We start from the raw sequence: 17,026 nt of genomic DNA on the forward strand, positions 1-17,026 counted from the left end.
TCACCTGCCCCCTTGCGCTTGTGATGACTTCTTTCTCTGCACGCCAAACTTTTCACCTGGCTGTGGTAGAGCGTTGCACAGTAGCAACGGCATCTGAAGAGCGCGGCTGCTCATCCGTGGTGTCCGTCGTGTGGCTTCCTTCGCGGATCAAGCCATTTTACGCAGACGCTCTACGAGCTTCAAGTAAAAGCGCAAAAACACAGACGGGACACATAGAACGAGAACACACAACAGCGCTCGCTGTGTTTTCTCGTTCCATGAGTCCCGTCTGTGTTTTTGCGCTGTTACTTGAAGATTAATAACCAACAAGCCCTAGATGCTGCTCTACCAGCAGAGCATGAAGTGCTGGTATACGCGTATAGGAAGCCCTGCGTAATGAATTCGCTCGAAGTAGCCCGTAGAGTGGTACTCTTAGCATTGTTGGTCGTTGGCGGCTTTCGATTCCAGATGTCCAAACAACGTGCTGTTTTGCACCTCTTTTCCAAGTGGTGTCGATCGCCGAAGACAAAAGTGTCGCTGAAATCAAAGCCCAAAATAATGCAGCGTGAGACGAGCAAGCGCCCCCGCGTTTGACGAAGCAATTTTTTGTACTTCCCTGTATATTTCAGCACCGAAAATTCGAGAGAGCATAGAAAATTAGCCGTCCGACGGAATACTGATTTTTAGGCAAGCGAATTTTTTGCCATTTCTTACACAGTGTTAAGTAGCTCGTCTCGCGGAAAAGACGGCGTCAGTGGCGTTTAACGTGAAAATCCCTGCATGGTCGATAGGGTCATGACGTCACAGCCGCATGACCTCGCGCGGAAATTTCAAACCCACAACACTAACGTTAGAAAAAGTGGCTAAAGCATGACTATTAAAGCTAGTTAAAGGCCACTGCATGTCTAAAAGGATTTAAAATTAGGAATCAATTGATTTGCCTTAAAGAAAAATTTTAAGAATTACAGCCGGGATAAGAACCCACGACCCTGCGGTTGCGAGGAGCCAGTACTCTTATTGCATGGTACAACGATATTGACAGCTTTTTAGGCTCTCTTAAGGCCGAGCAGAACACGCAAGGCACGCTTAAACGGCTTGCGAACATGCGAGATTTTATAAGGACTACGTCATGTGGTCTTTCATTTTAAGTGATATCTCACGACAGTATGCTAATGAGAAGGGGTGTAATCAGTTAGGACTACAGGCCGCTATTGCGTTATAACCTTTAGGCGGAGCTTGGTGCCCTCCCAATTTTTAAAGCCGCTTTCTCCCTTAAGCAGGAATAAGGTGCAATGCAACATGTGGCCGATTGCAGGTGTCACAGTCTGAATATCATCCTTTATTTATTTTATTTATTTATTGAATACTGCGGACATGCTGTATGTCCAAGCAGGAGAGGGAAATACATACAGGAGGGAAAAGCAAAACAGGTGCGATAGTAACGAACGATATAAATACAACAAAACAAGCAACGCAAAAGTACAATTGAGAACGCGGTTACAGCACAGCTACTAAACCAGCAGTGAAAATCAAGAATGATTACAAAACAACGGAGAGTTCTCCGGTAGAGCATTCCATTGAGAAACTGTTCTCGGCAAAAAAGAAAACTTGTAGGCATCTGTGCGTGCAAAAATAGGTTTCAGGCTAAGGGCATGCTTATGGCGCGAGGTTCGTGTGGAATCATTAACGATGTAATTTTCAGGTCGGATACCAAGTCGAGAAAAGTATAATGAATGAAGGAAGTTGAGACGGGCTTTCTTCCTTCTATCTGCCAGTGGTTCTAAGTCTGCGAGTTTCAACATGGCGGAAGGAGAGTCTAGGCGCCTGTAACGGTTGTAAATGAATCGTGCCGCAAGACGTTGCATTCTTTCTAGTTTTTGGATGTCATCTACCGTGTAGGGGTCCCATACAATGCAGGCATATTCGAGACTTACCAGTATCCCTTACCAGTATTCCGGCAGTAACGCCGCCGCGGTTGCTCAGTGGTTATGGCACTCGGTTGCTATCACTAGAGGCGCGGGTTCGATCCCGGTCGTGGCGGTCGAATTTTGATGGAGGCGAAATGCTAGAGGCCTATGTACCCTGCGATGTCAGTGCACGCTAAAGAACCCTAGGTGGTCAAAATTTCCAGCACCCTTCACTGCGGCGACCCTCATAGCCTGAGTCGCTTTGAGGCGTTAAACCCCCATAACCCAAACCAAACCAGTATCTCGTTCACGCACGGCTGATGAAAAACGGCATTCTAAAAAGCTGTGTTGTGTTGCAAAGACCTTGTATACAAAAAACCGTGGTTTTGTCTGATTTCGGATTTTCTGTCCCTGCCATACCAGTTATGCATAATTAAATGCACATACTTCGTCTTTGATGGCCTTAGATGCAACCTGAAAGGGCAACTGAAGTGCTTTTAGAATTTGATGAGTTTGAAATGACCGATTGTGTGAAACATGCAACTAAGCCTGCGAAATCATTTGGCGCAACCATTTGAAATGGTAGTGTAATCGCCGAATAAGGTGGCGTTGGCAGTCAGGCTTGCCTGCAGTGTACAACGACGGGCAGAGGCTCCGATAATGACGTCACGTGTGACGGCGTTGAGTTCACGGAGCTGAAACAGTTGTTTCATGGAAGAAAACAAATGTCATTGAAGCTGAAGCTCACGCAGCATTGTTTGGCGGCATTGCATGACGCACAGTAACTTGCAGGTGAAGGCAGCGAACATCTGAAATTTCGACGATAATGACGTCACTACGAGTTTCCCCGCATACTGCAACGGAGTGAGGAGAAGCCTGAACATCGTCGCGACTTTCGCAATTTTAAATGCTAGGGCAAAAATATTTCGCATGATTTACCTAACAGCTTCATAGATTACAATTCTTGAATAACCTCGAATTCTCAAAAAACCGTTTCAGCTTCCCTATAAGCAATAGAGTGCATAATGTGTATGAAAAATACCAGGTGTATGTAAATCGGACTAACTTTTGGCGATGACTTTTAAGCATGAAATGCTTTTAGCTCCCGTTGTCGGCAGTGTGGCGACGTCACGCCGAGACCGAGAGCCAACATCCGGGCACTGAATTCTACTCATCCGGGCACTGAATTCCACACATCCGGGAGCCGAGACGAGAGCATCCGGGCACCGTACGAGATTTAACGAGACTCTCTAAGCCCTCCTACAGGACCGGCATACAAGCGCCGGTAGCTTCGCGCCGAACGGCTGCTGGCGTCTCTCTCTTCCTGTACGGTGCCGTTCGGGTGTCCACCGAGATGACAGAGAATTACTGCGCCATTTCCTTTCCTCACAAAGCGTTGCGTTCAAAGGGCAAGGCATCGCGCCAAACTGGTGGTGGCGCTCCTCCCTTCCTTTACGGTGCGGTTCGGGTGTCCACCGAGATGACAGAGAATTACTGCGCCATTTCCTTTCCTCAAAAAGTATTGCGTTCAAAGGGCAAGACATCGCGCCGATTGGGTGGTGGCGTTCCTCCCTTCCTTTACGGTGCGGTTCTGGTCTCCACCGAGATGACAGAGAATTACTGCGTAATTTCCTTTGCTCAAATAGCGTCGCGTTCAAAGGGCAAGCCATGGCACCGAACGGGTGAATGAATGAATGAATGAATGAATGAATGAATGAATGAATGAATGAATGAATGAATGAATGAATGAATGAATGAATGAATGAATGAATGAATGAATGAATGAATGAAAACTTTGTTGTACTACAAGGGTACTTTCTCGCAGCGTAAGAGGAGCCCTCAGTCCATGGCCCCAGCGGCCTTTGCAGTCTTGCGAGCCCTGTCGATCAGCTTGAGCTGCTCTTCAGGCTTCGAGCTGGAGAGCGCAGCCTCCCACTGCTCCGGTGTTGGTGTGTTGTTTATCGGCGTTGCCTGCATTTTCTGAAAGGCCCATGTAACGTGGTAAAGCGTTGGGTGTTCACCGCATAGCGGGCATTTGTTGTCATATGTGGAAGGATAGATTTTGCTGAGTCAACTGAGATTGGTGTATGTATTAGTCTGCAGTTGTCTCCAGGCAACCGACTGCTCTCTACTAAGGTCTTTGTGGGGAGGAGGGTATTCCTGAGGCCTCGTTGGTGTTCTAAGATGGCTCCATACCGTCTAGTGACTGCGTCCAGTTCCCATTCTGTGCGCGCCTCCCGGTTGGCGTATGCTCGGGCGTTGGCGTCCGCACATTGGTTCCCTTTGACAGCCTCATGGCCTGGTGTCCACGTGATAAAGCATCTCGTAAAAGTGATTGTCCTCGCCTTGAGTATTTGAATGGCTGCAGTGGATATGCGTCCACTGCTGTACCTTCTGCAAGCCTCTTGCGGGTCTGTAATGATGTGTGCATGGGGCTCGTCACTCTGCTGGGTGATGGCGAGTGCAATTGCTGCTTCCTCAGCCTCGAGGATATTGGTTTTTATGGAAGCGCAGTTGATTTCCCTAAGCTGGTGATCCACCACGCTGGCTACCGAGTCGTGTCGGTGTCTGTATGTTGTTGCGTCAACGTATAAAACGTCTTTTGCCCCGGCGAAGCTTCTTTCATGGAATTTGGATCTTGCCTTTCTTCTCGCCTTATGTGTATCGATGCATGTTTTTTGGAATTGGACTGATCTCAATGATCCTCCTGATTTCATTTGGAACGCTCGCTGTGCTATTGAATTCTGTCAAAGCGTCCCTCATGCCCAGCAACCGCATCGTGTTTTTGCCTGTTTCGGACAGCATCAGTCTTGTTTTCTGCGGAAGAAGGTGGGCCTCGATATGTTCTTGTACTGTGTTGTTTATGCCAAGTTTAAGGAATTTCTCCGTCGAAGTGTTGACCGGCAGTCTGAGAGCGCATTTGTATGCTTTTCTAAGAATTGCCTCGAACTGGTCCTTTTCTTGCTCGAGCGGTGTTGTTTGGTAGGGGACGCCGTATAAGATCCTGCTGACCACGAGGGCCTGTACTAGCCTACATGTGTCTTCCTCCTTCATACCACTTCTTCTGTTGGAAATTCTTGCAATCATGCTGGTGATCTGTGCTGTGGTATTTGCTAGCTGTCTGATCGTGTGATCCACATGCCGAGGATCCTAACTTTCGATACTTCCGGAACCTTCGTTTCCCCTATGTAGATATCTATGGAGTTTTGCAGATCATACCCTTTTCTGTAGGCTCTGAGCACCTCGGATTTTTCAGGGGAGCATGCAAGTCCACAGTGTCCGGCGTATGCAGTGACCGTGTCTGCTGCTCGCTGAAGAAGCTCTTGTTTTTCTCCTAAGGATCCCCTTGTCACCCAGATTGTGATATCATCTGCGTAGATGGCATGCCTGATTCCTTCAATTTCTTCGAGCGCCCTTGCTAAACCAATCATTGCAATGCTAAAAAGCATATGTGATAGCACAGAGCCTTGCGGTGCTCCTTTTTCGCGGGTGTTGAAGGTGTCAGTCCTGATGCCTCCAATTCCAATGGTAGCGGTTCTGTTAGTCAGAAAGAGTTGAATATTCTCTGCCCGCAACCCCGTTTGCTGAGCCCCTCCAGCACAGCCCTTTGACTGACGTTGTCGAAGGCCGCTTTAAGACCGGGAGCGAGCAAGATGTTTTCTCCATATCTTGGGACGGTAGTAAGCACCTCCTCCTTGATCTGCAGGAGAACGTCTTGTGTTGATAGGTATTTTCGAAATCAAAACATAGTGTGCGGCATGAGTTCGTTGTCCTCAAGATGTGTCTGCAACCTGTGATGCACAACTCTCTCGTACACTTTTCTCAAGCATGATGTTAACGAAATGGGTCTAAGATTTTCCAGGTTTGAAGTCTTTCCGGACTTAGGAATCATTACTATTTCCGCATGTCGCCAGTCGTCTGGGAGGGTCCTCTGTTCCCAGGGCTTATTGACGAATTCCGTGAATCATTTGATTGAACTCTCATCCAGATTCCTTATCATGGCATTGGTGATACCATCCTTCCTTGGTGTTGTGTTCTTTGCGGCGGACATCACAGCGTGTCTGACTTCTTCTATGGTAAGGGGTTCGTCCAGAGCGGGATTCACTTCGCCCGTGTATGCCAAGCTGCTGTCGGCGTGTGTTGCATTGCCGATATAACGCTGCTTGATATCCTGTAGCATTTCCTCGTCCGTGCCTTGGAACTGGTGCGCGATCCTTTGGGTCGTCTTACTAGTTTCGGATTTTGTCGTGGTTGAGTCTATGAGAGCCCTTAGCAAGGCCCATGTCTTGGCCCAACCTAGAGTCCCCTTGCAGTTCGTTGCATTTTTGGTTCCAGTCGCGCCTCGAGAGCTCCGTCGCATATTCTTCGGCTTGTCTGGTGACCTCAGCGATCTTACGCTTGAGCCGCCTATCATGCTTTTGCCTTTTCCACCTTTTTAGTAGGCCCCGTCTGGCGTCCCACAGGTGTAAGAGATGTTTTTCCACCTCGGGTGTGTTGTTAGTGAGGGCGACCTTTCGGATTAGTTTTTGCCAGTCTGTCTTGATTCTTGCCACCCAGCCTTTTAGGTCGGTGATCTCAGCGTCTTCAAACTGTGCCCTGGATTTCCTATAGGCCTCCCAGTTTGTCAGTCTAGCCTGGCCATGTTGTCTCCTGATCGGAAGGGCTTCTATATGGATGCGCAAGATGCAGTGGTCACTGCCTAGAGTTTCGCCGTCGTTTTCCCATCTTGCGCGCCTTACCCCTCTGACAAATGATAAGTCTGGACACGAATCTCGGTTCATGCTGTTCCCCACTCGCGTGGGTTGGGTGTGGTCAGTGATGAGGTGAGCCTTCTACGATCAGCTTCCCAGGCTAGATCCCTGCCTTTCTGGGTCTCCCGAACGTAGCCCCAGCTTTTATGCCAGGCATTAAAGTCCCCCAGGATAACGATACCGTTCTTTCCTGCTGCTGCTTCTGCCTTGCCTAGCAGGTAGCTGAAATTGGCTTTCCTCTGGCTTGGCGGGCTGTACACGTTAAGTAGGAAGGTGCTCTCTTGACTTCTCTTTTGGGTAATGATTTCTATAAAGATGTGGTCAATGTCCGTTCCGTAGATGTTGTGTCTGATTGCGGTGACTACTTTCGCAACCAGCGTGGCGACCATGCTTTGCCCCTGCCCTCTGTAGACGGAGTACCCCGCGAGAGCGAGTGAGCAGCCGGTTTCCTCTAGGGCGATAATTTCTGGCGGAGAGGTGCAATTTGTGATGTGTTGTTTAAGAAGACCCTGTTTTCAGCGGATCCCACGGCAGTTCCACTGCCATATTTCGAAGGTTTCCAACTTTACCGAACGTTTACGGTTGCTCGCCATACTGAGATGGCCTGTTATAGGGTTTTCCTTTGGATTTCATGGCTGTGAATTGTACTAGACGCTCTCTATACTGGCGCGTCTCGTCTTAGATGTTCGAGATGAGGTTGCTAAGATTAGGCAGTGCGTTGTTAACAGCAACCATGACAGTTGTAAATTCCTGGCGCCCTATAGTTGTCGCCTGATCTTCGTCTGTTTGCGGGTTAGTTTTGTTCTGCCTTGTTCTTTGGGCCTTTAGTTCGTCTATCAGATCGTTTAGTTCTGTCTAAGCTCGGCGTTTTCTGCCTTGAGCGTCTGAATTATTTTTCTTAGCTCTCGAACTTCCTCGTTACGTTCCCCATTAGCGTTGTTAGCTATCGCTGTTTTCAGTGTGTTAGTGTTTTTTGGAGCAGTGGGAGAGGTAGGGAAAAGATGCTCTTTCCAGCTCACCCTGGTTGCTTCCTCCTTTTTTGGTGTGGTCTTCTTCTGCTGCTGCTTCTTTTTGGTTTCCGGAACCTCCCGGGTCCTGGACGGCGATCTCGACTTTGACCCTGATCTCGATGCCGATCTGGACATGGATCTCGAAATGGAGTCCTCGCTGAACCAGCGTTTCAGGGCCCGACCGCGTCCACCGTTGTCTCCGCCGCCTGGTTCCTCTTTCTTTCTCGTCCGTGGTCTCGGTTTCCTGAGGCGTTCCTTGCACTCCTTTGCCCCTGTAGGATGCGCTTCCGTGCATAGCACACACCTGGGCTCGCAGGAGTGTCCGTCCTCGATCACTGGCTCGGTGCATTTAGAGCAGACGACGACGTCAGGTGTCGGGCATACGTCCGCCCTATGTCCGGCCTTTAAGCATGTATAGCAAACTTGCCGCGATGATCGATAGAGGGAGCAACGTATCTCGCCGCCGTAATAGTAGACGTAGCGCGGAACGATCTTTCCCTCGAAGGTAATGACCGCGTTTTGGGATTTGCCAAGCATTCTTGCATAAAGTATTTTGATTCCTTGGGTACGCACCGAAGATGTGATAGTAGTTCAGTTCGCGTGGTCCCGGCGTCCACTCTATGAATGACACCTTTGCACGAATTGTCCGGCGCGGCTACGTAAGCCGTCACTGCATAGTCCTTCGCACCAAAGCGTAGACTCGAGATACACTCCACAGCACTGGCAGTCTCCATGCTTGGCGTACTGAGTATAGCGATGTCGGATCCGTTGCGCAGCCGTATAAGGAAGTTGCCTTCGTTGCAGATGTCTGGTTTTCCGCATGCTTTGGGTATAGCCCGGGCCATCTGATGCGTGCTCAGTTCGCTGATGTTGAGTCCATTCTTCGGTCTAAGGATGACTTTGAAGTCGTTTTTTGGCAAAGGCGGTAGCTTCTCTCGCCGAACGGAATTCCACTTCAGTTTGGGTTGGCTCAGCGCTGAATTGTCCGCCGCGTCTGTCCCGGCCTCCGGAACGGCAATCGGTCTTGAGTTCTGGTATTTGGCAGTGAATCATCGCTCGTTGTCGATTGTTCTCTTCTGCGAGAGGTCGGTAGCGTTGTCGGTAGCGTTGTCGGTAGCGTTGTCGTCGCTTTGAAGATTCTCTTCGAGCGGTGTCGTGGCTCCGGCCGACGCCGCCGCGTCAGCGTCAGCTCTCCTCACGGGAGCGGCGTGAGCTGTAGCAGTGTTCCTTCGGGCCGACGGCCCGACGCCGCCTAGGCTTAGCGCGGCGTTCTCCACCTTGGATTTTCAGACGGGCAGGAAATGGCAAAATCTGGACTTACGGATGTATAGCACGTATCCACAGATTTCGCTTGATCAGTAGAAAGCGATGGAGTACTTCATTTTTTACTGCGGTGAGGTTTGCCGAGTGAAATGAAGAGTCGAGGCAGGAGCACTTGCGAAAGGCGTTCTCTTCGTCTGGCCCCCTAGCGGCGTGTCCCGAATGGGTGGTGACGTTCCGTGGACTGCTTGGCAGCACTACAACACGCTGTCACGTTCCACTCCTAAAGGCGAAGCTTAAGCGTCATTAATTAGCAGTTAATTAGTATTTAGTCATTAATGAGTAATTAGACACTAATTAGTAATGTCGTTACTTTGTCATCAATTATGTGTGACGTAATCCAGTGGTGACGTTACCAGTATCACATAGGCAAAGTGGTGCGGAAAACGCTTTCGCCTCTACGCACTTTAGCCAGTTTCGAACGCGCTGCATATACATTCTTGTCAGGCCTGCTTCTCGTCGTATCCGCGTACGCTTCTCCATCCTCCTGCAATTCAATACCGCCACCGTCACAGCTACAGGAGTATTCGAACGCGCTGCATATACATTTTTGTCAGGCCTGCGTCTCGTCGTGTCCGCGTACGCTTCTGCATCGTCCTGCATTTCAATGATGCCACCGTCACAGCTGCTTAAGCCGAGCAATAGAGCTTGATGAAAGGAGAGGTAGGAAGCGTCTTTGGAAAGCGATCGCTTTCCGAGGGATACGCCACAGCAGAAGACTGCTCGCCCCTGCTTCCCGTAAGCATTTCATGCTTACTCTACTCTCGGTTACGGGAGAAGGAGAGATTGTGGTCTTTACTACGCGTTAAAACGTATACGCCCCCAACATAAGACACGCGTAATGGACTACGACGAGAATAAATTATTTATAGACGAGCAGCCAAACTTCTGATGTAGAATATTGAAGGCCTTTCTCTTAAGTTTGAATGGCCTTTGCTGCACTCGTCTCCATATAAAAGATGTGGTTATTCTCGTGCAGGTGTGGTGTAAGTACTTTCTCTACATATTTCCATCTATTTGCTGCAAAATGATTATAGCATATAAAATGAATTCCCTGCACAAAAACATTCACCAGGTAGCTGTTGTGCCTTTATATCTAAATCCAGTAAATACTCTTTCTCTCAAATTCAGTGGCGATCAATTGGATTCAGGCGGAAGAAAAGAGGCAGCACTTACCTTTCACTCGCCAAACTATTCCAATTTTGTTTCTAGCACAGTTGTAATGCTATTCTTCTTCCGATTCAAGCGTATTTGCAATTCGTCATTTTCCGTTTTGCTGTATCATTTTTAGTTCGTAGTCTCTCTCCCATCCTTCAAAAATGGCGAGTGAGAGGCGAAAGGAATTAGGAAAGCGAGGCGGGGGGGGGGGGGGGGAGAGGAAGACTGCTGCCAGGTGGCAGATGTCACGACGGAAATCGCTGTTTCAGTGCCAACAATTTCTACGTCATCTCAAGCGATTTCATGCCCTTCTTTTTCGCTTGGTATGACGTAGAAATCTTTGCTACAGAAAGAAGCCTCTCAGCACGGCTCCACCTGGAATCACTGATCACACAGCTAACATCGAACATTATCAACAGGATTAAGGGGAATCTTCACCCGACTTGCGCGAAATGTGTACGTTGACTTTTAAAAGCTGCTTAAGTTGATTCTTACTCGGCCGGTTCTTCATTGTGAACAAGGAACCCGTAGTGGTTCTGAAACGTCAGCTAAGAGTTTTTTGACAATTGATCACTGACCCAAAACTTTTCGAACATGCTACTACCTGGCCAGACGGCGTACCGTCAAACCCTGGATTACATCGACCATCAGGTTCAGAGCTGAGCACGCTAACAACTAATCCACGCCGAACACTGGAAAGAGCGCATTATTTTCTCATGTCGATGGCCGATGTGCATTTTCGCATTTTGTAGTTTTTCACAAGTGAACGCACTGCAGTCGTAGCACTCCTGCTTGCCTTGCAAATATGCTAAATTTGTCACGTTGTAGTGACGGCAATCCAGCAGTCAAGAAGACAGCAACAAAACTGGCGAACGAAGCTCTTTATTTGGGCTGAGTTGCGCCCGCAAAAGAACTGAATCACTCGGTGGCGGCGTAAGGAACAAACTTGCTCGTCGGTCGTCGAACTAAGAATGCCCGCCGCTCGCGGCATCGCTCAATTTAAAGCCGGCAAGGAAACTTCGAGATAGCAGGACAAGATCATCTACAGTAATCTGGAAAAACCTAGACGCATCCTTTCATGGCTGCGATCAATCGAGATTAGACTGGTCGCTTCTCGCGTCATGAACAAAAATGATAACAGCCCTTTCCTGCAGCCTTGAGCGTGAACGAACAAGCACTACAATGATACGTGACATTACCCCCCTTCCAAAGAAGCATCGTCTCGATGCTTTAAAATGAAATTAAACACGGAGAATGCTTCGAGAACTTAACTCTTTCGCTACCGCGGAAAAATGCACGATTTGGAGCGTATTGAAAGAAAATTTTTTTTCTCAAGAACTAATACACCCAGCACATATTGCAATGCATGAAATTGTAGCTTATTAGTTACACTTCTGAATGAAACAAACACCAGAGTTGTGTGTGCAAAAGTAAATGAACATTTATTTGTGATATTTGCTAAAAACACAAAAAAAGTAAATAGCAAAAACAGAAATTACCGGCTGCACTAAGCCCGAACTTGATTAGAGGAAAACTGGAATATACAAACTGTTGCACATGTTTATAGCTGTCATTATTCACAGTTTCAGCTATGAGAAAAATTTACTGCACTTTCCATGGCTTGTCAAGTCAGGGGTCATGACTGTGGTGCCACTGTGAAGAGCAGTCAGAGGTGAAGATGTGAAGTAGAGGTAGACTGACAAGTGCTTCACATAAGGTTTTATCTTTGTTCCTCCCTTGTTCTCTGATAGCCGAGCTTGTAGTTTCTTCTTTTTTTCATTCTTTTCGGTTGGTGTTGAATGGATTCTATGAGAGGATTGGGGGCGTGGACTTCTTTTCCCTCATCATACCCGAAGATTTCTTGAATGAGCTGCTCCCTGAAAGCCAGCTGATAAAATTTGGCATTTTAGGCACGCTCTAAAACATCAGGATCGATGAAATAAGTTTTATCGATGTGGTTCAAAAGCCAGGACACTTTTCAAGTGTTGCCAATAGAAGCTGCCGCCACTGAATCATCCGGGTCCGTTACGTGCAAAAAAACAAAAACAAAAAAAGCGAAAAACCAATTTTGAGAAAAGATTTTTGATGGCAGAGAGCCAGAATAGATTATTCTGGTATTTCAGTAGAGATACAGTCGTGGCAGGTCAACAATTCCAATGTATATGATGATTCCAATGAACATCAGAATCTCCAACAGATGCACGTCTTCCCATGAGCCGTCACGCCGAATTTGCTGAAAATCTTCATCCATGCATACTTATTAGTGTTTCCGCACACGATCTTCATCATTTCCGCCGTGAAGAGCATCAAAAAAAAGTCGAGAACTCGAGCGAATCTCCGAGCGCCGCTCCGCAGCGATGTGCCGATATGGACACCTAGCTGTCGTCTTGGTTGAAAAACGCGACGCGACCTTGAGCATTTGGCAAACTGTCTTCGCCATACGTTGTCAAGACCCTGAAGCACAAAAATAAACCACTGTCATCAATTACAAACCGTAAGCACCGCAGAAAACACACAGCGAACGAAAACAGAACTTACATGCAAGTACGCGCTGACGTTCCAGGCTCCCGAGGCGAAGTCTTGCTGCCGAAACCGAAATCCAACGTTTGTACATTGTTGCCCGACTAATAACCGCTGCTTTCGTCGCAAAAAACGAAACTGAAACCGGCCGACGTGCTCGGTGTCAGCTTTCGCTTCCGAGGAGCGCGCGGCGACGCGGACGCCATTTTCTCCGGCTGACGGTGCTGCGGCCGTTCAAAGTTTTATTTTTCACGGCGCCCCCTCATGTCAAAACACTGAAACCAAGGCTGCAATCGAAAGAGCAGTTGTTGAGCTCGCTAACTAGATGGCGGAGCACGTCCACAACGCTCCAAAATTAGCTTTTTTGCGCGGGCGATTTGAATCGATCATATGCGAACGATCGCCTATGGCGCGGTAGCGAAAGAGTTAAGAGTCCTTTAGCTTTCCTAATAAGGTGTAAGGGCAGCGGTAAAAGTTTCAAGTCTGGCCGTGTCGTAGTCGTCGTCGGTGTTGTCGTAGTTTTTGTCGACGTATTTGTCGTCGTAGGGGTCGTCGTCGTCGTAGGGGTCGTCGTCGTCGTAGGGGTCGTCGTCGTCGTCGTCGTCGTCGTAGGGGTCGTCGTTGTCGTAGGGGTCGTCGTTGTCGTAGGGGTCGTCGTTGTCGTAGGGGTCGTCGTTGTCGTAGGGGTCGTCGTTGTCGTAGGGTTTGTCGTTGTCGTAGGGTTCGTCATTGTCGTAGGGGGCATGGTCTTCTGTTTTCGTCGATGGAGGATCTTAGTTCTTGCGCTCAGAAGCAACCTCACCTCCAGAGGCTGCTTTATTCAGTTTAACCTTCGGGGCTGGGGAAGCGTCCACGCACTGCGTAGCCTCGGCTAGGAGATACTTAGCGCGGTGACGATGGCGACGGAGAACGCGATAGGCGACTCGGCGATGAGTATCCTTCCCGACGCAAAAAATCCTCGATTTCGGCTGGTCGCTGGCCGGGTCGGGGTCGTGGGGCGTCGTAAGGGAACCCTCGGATGCCCATTCTCCTGTATGGGCAGTACCGGAGAATGTGACCGGCTTCTCCGCAGTGGAAGCATTGTGGGCGGCGCTGGTCGGGTGTTCTCCACTCGACGCATTTCCTCGGCCGTGTACGACGCTCGTAGGACGGGCGAGTTGGGGCGAGAGGGCGGCGAGAGGGCGGCGCTCCAGCGCAGCTGGCTAAGTGCGATAGGGGCTTGGGTCCCGTCGTTGAGGTACAGGACGGCGCACTGCTGCAGCGTAAGTCATGGCTGGAGGCTCCAGAGGCTGCGTGGTCGACTGGAGTCAGGTCTTCCGGCGAATAACTCAAAGGGCTGGCGTTACGACTTGCAGGGGTTCCCTTACGAAAATGGCAGATATGGGCCAGATATATTTTATATATGGCTGTATATACTCATATATGGGATCATATACAGTTAAATAGGTCCATATATGGTCGTATATACGGCCAGATATGACCGTGGGAAACCTGATATGCCGCCATATACTGCTATATATGGGCGTATAAGACCACAAATACGGGCAGATACGGCCATAAGGTACCTTATATAGTGCGATATACTGCTATATATAGTCGTATTTGCGTCCTTATATAGATGCTCTTTCTTTATATGGGGACCTTCAAATCCTTACATGGAAACAATCTCGCATATATGGAAGATATCCTACCTCATATATGGGATGCTTGTGCCATATACTTCCGGACTTAAATAATTAACTTTGTGTCAAACATGATATTATTGGTTAATTAAGATGGTGAAACACACCGCACAACAAGCTACTAAGCTTTGTATGATTGAGGCTTCAATCAAGTTAGACTGCTATTACATAGCAGTGTTTAATTAAGGTGAATTAAAGTACAGTGCTATAAATCGCCTTCAACTTTGCTATGATTTAAATGCACTAATACATGCATTTACGCGCTTTCTATCTTGGGTGGACTTCGAACCTTCCTTGCGAACTGAACCTTCCTGACTGGGCCTAAATAAGTGGATTACAAGTCCAGCGAGTTGGTTGCGATCGAAATCATAGTTTTTAGGAACATTGATAGATTATAGAGTCCCGAACGTACAACAAGCGCTTGGGGATCGAACTCAGCCCCTTCGCAAACGTGATGAATACTCAAACCATCAAGCCGGTGGTGCGGTGTACGTTCCTTCTTTGGGCGCTGTTCCCCAAAACTATGTCGTTCTGAAGGACTGGGAAACCTGCATTGTTTGCGGTAATGCCAGACAACAAACGTTTGCAAAACCGCTGCAGCATACGGCCATTTCTTGTCCAGGAGCGTAAATAACACATCGCTCCTTGCGACACAGGGATGAAGATTAAAACGCTGTAGTATAATTGTCAGAGAAAAAATACAAAATATTTGGAAATTCATCTATCTAGAGTTGCCAGCAAAACGTTTACAATGCAGACGAGAAAAACTCCACAGCAACAAGCAAATCTTTTACCCATCGCCTTTTCCGCGCCGCCGAGTCTCCGTGGTGTACTGACCAAGCTCGCCATTCTACTCCGACTGTTGTGCGAAGCTGAACAGTTTGTAAAAAATCTTCTGCAAATAGTTCTTGATACTATGCGCGTTGATCTGTTTCTTTTCTCCTTAAATTTTTCTTCCCTTCATAATCCAACTTCCCCTGCCGGCCGATATTCAGATGCCAGTTCTGAGACAGGCCGTCACGGGGAAGCAAGACATCCTTTATTTGCGTAATAAATGAGTCGCCGCTGTGTCCACGGTCAGCCACCATATAGTGCCTGGAATATAGCCACCACTCACGGCAAAAAGTTCCTTACCCTACTGAGCGAGAGATGGCGTTGCTGAGGCGGTGAAAATGCGGACCCTCGAGACCCCCCCCCCCCCCAGAACAGCAGAAAAGCGACACATTGCCGCCTTCGGCGGTGCTCAGCAGATAGCTGGAGGGTGGGTAGTCCAGGTCCATGTCATTTTCCCCCTTTCTTTCGCTCCGAAAGGCACGCCGAGGGTACCGAGGGAACCAGAGCTTTGCAGAGGGGCGTTGCAAGCGCGAGTGAAAAGCACCATAGCATCGTCTCCCGCGACTCCCCACAATTGACCGGACAGACCTGTCACCCATACCATTGAGAAGTTGCGCGTAACGCCCTCTCTTTTGAAAAAAAACCAGTTCCGCACATGCTTTGCACGTGTTGGACTGCCTGGAAATCTGTTTGCGCTGACGCTTGCTTTTTCCTTCGTGCTAGGACGCTGACGAGATTAAGAGGATTAGGAAAATGTACAAGGACGGTAGAAAATAATGTGAACAGCATGTTGCCTACGCACTGCGAAATTGGAATTCATGTCTGTAGCCTACTTGTGTTCGAATTAGGCGCCGCGCTGTTCGCATTTCTTTCTATCGCGACAGTACCCTCTCAGGTGCAGGTTCCAAGAAAGAGTGGTCAGCGATTTTTTTTTCTGCGCCGAACCTCAAAAAAAAAGAGAACTGACAGTGCATCAGGTCCACTTCGTGGAACAGATTGTTGACGAAACCGCCGTCACCGTTGCACCGACATGTGTGTCGCAAGTAAATGGCAAGTTCATTTAAGACGTGGAATTCGAGATTAATACCTTTTTTTATATGGCAGGGACATTTTCGCAAAATACTTAATTTTGTTGGGTAGCTGAGCAGTTCGATGTACGCAACTTTTTTGGCCAAATTGTTGGATTTTTTTTACGTTTTTCGCTGAATAAGAACGACTATGTGTTTATTTGGAAGTAAAATAAAGAAAGGCGAGGCTGAAAAGAAAAACGAAAATACGCGCGAAATGTGCTTACCAGCTGCTCGCTTACGGCTAACAGAAAAAATGCTATAGTTTGGTCAGTCACTGCGCAGTGGTTGGTACATTTAATTTAATGCCGATTCCAGCGCACCTGCATTCCCAAAACAATATATTTGCAGAGCCATCGCTTATATTAAAATGCTCACTCATGTGCAAGCTAAAATCTTTACTACTTTTACTTTGAGACATTTTTTACATCTAGCAAAATAACTTGGAAATTGAGCCGGGCGTCACACAAAGGAACAATGAGGCGATCACTGACCTTGCCTCACAAGCGTCTGCCTAACGCAGCTGTTGATGTCAGCCTCCAAAATATTTGTTTGCGTTACCTGACCGGCGGAGGGCTTTACAGGAAAAAAAAAATAGTTTCGTTAGCGTGAGCTCTACGACTAAACACTGCATGCTTAGTGAATTACAATGAAAATTCGTCAGAAATAATATACTCGCGCAACATACCAAACCAATTTAGCAAGAGAAAACCGCCTACTTCAGCTTGCGCACAGAAGTTATCCAGGCTTGCCGTCTCTCGTTCTCAATCATTTCACAGACAACAATTCCCTGGAAAA

The sequence above is a fragment of the Amblyomma mixtum genome, chromosome 2, assembly GCF_055824585.1.
Source record: "Amblyomma mixtum isolate Tamu chromosome 2, ASM5582458v1, whole genome shotgun sequence".
Lineage (NCBI taxonomy): Eukaryota > Metazoa > Arthropoda > Arachnida > Ixodida > Ixodidae > Amblyomma > Amblyomma mixtum.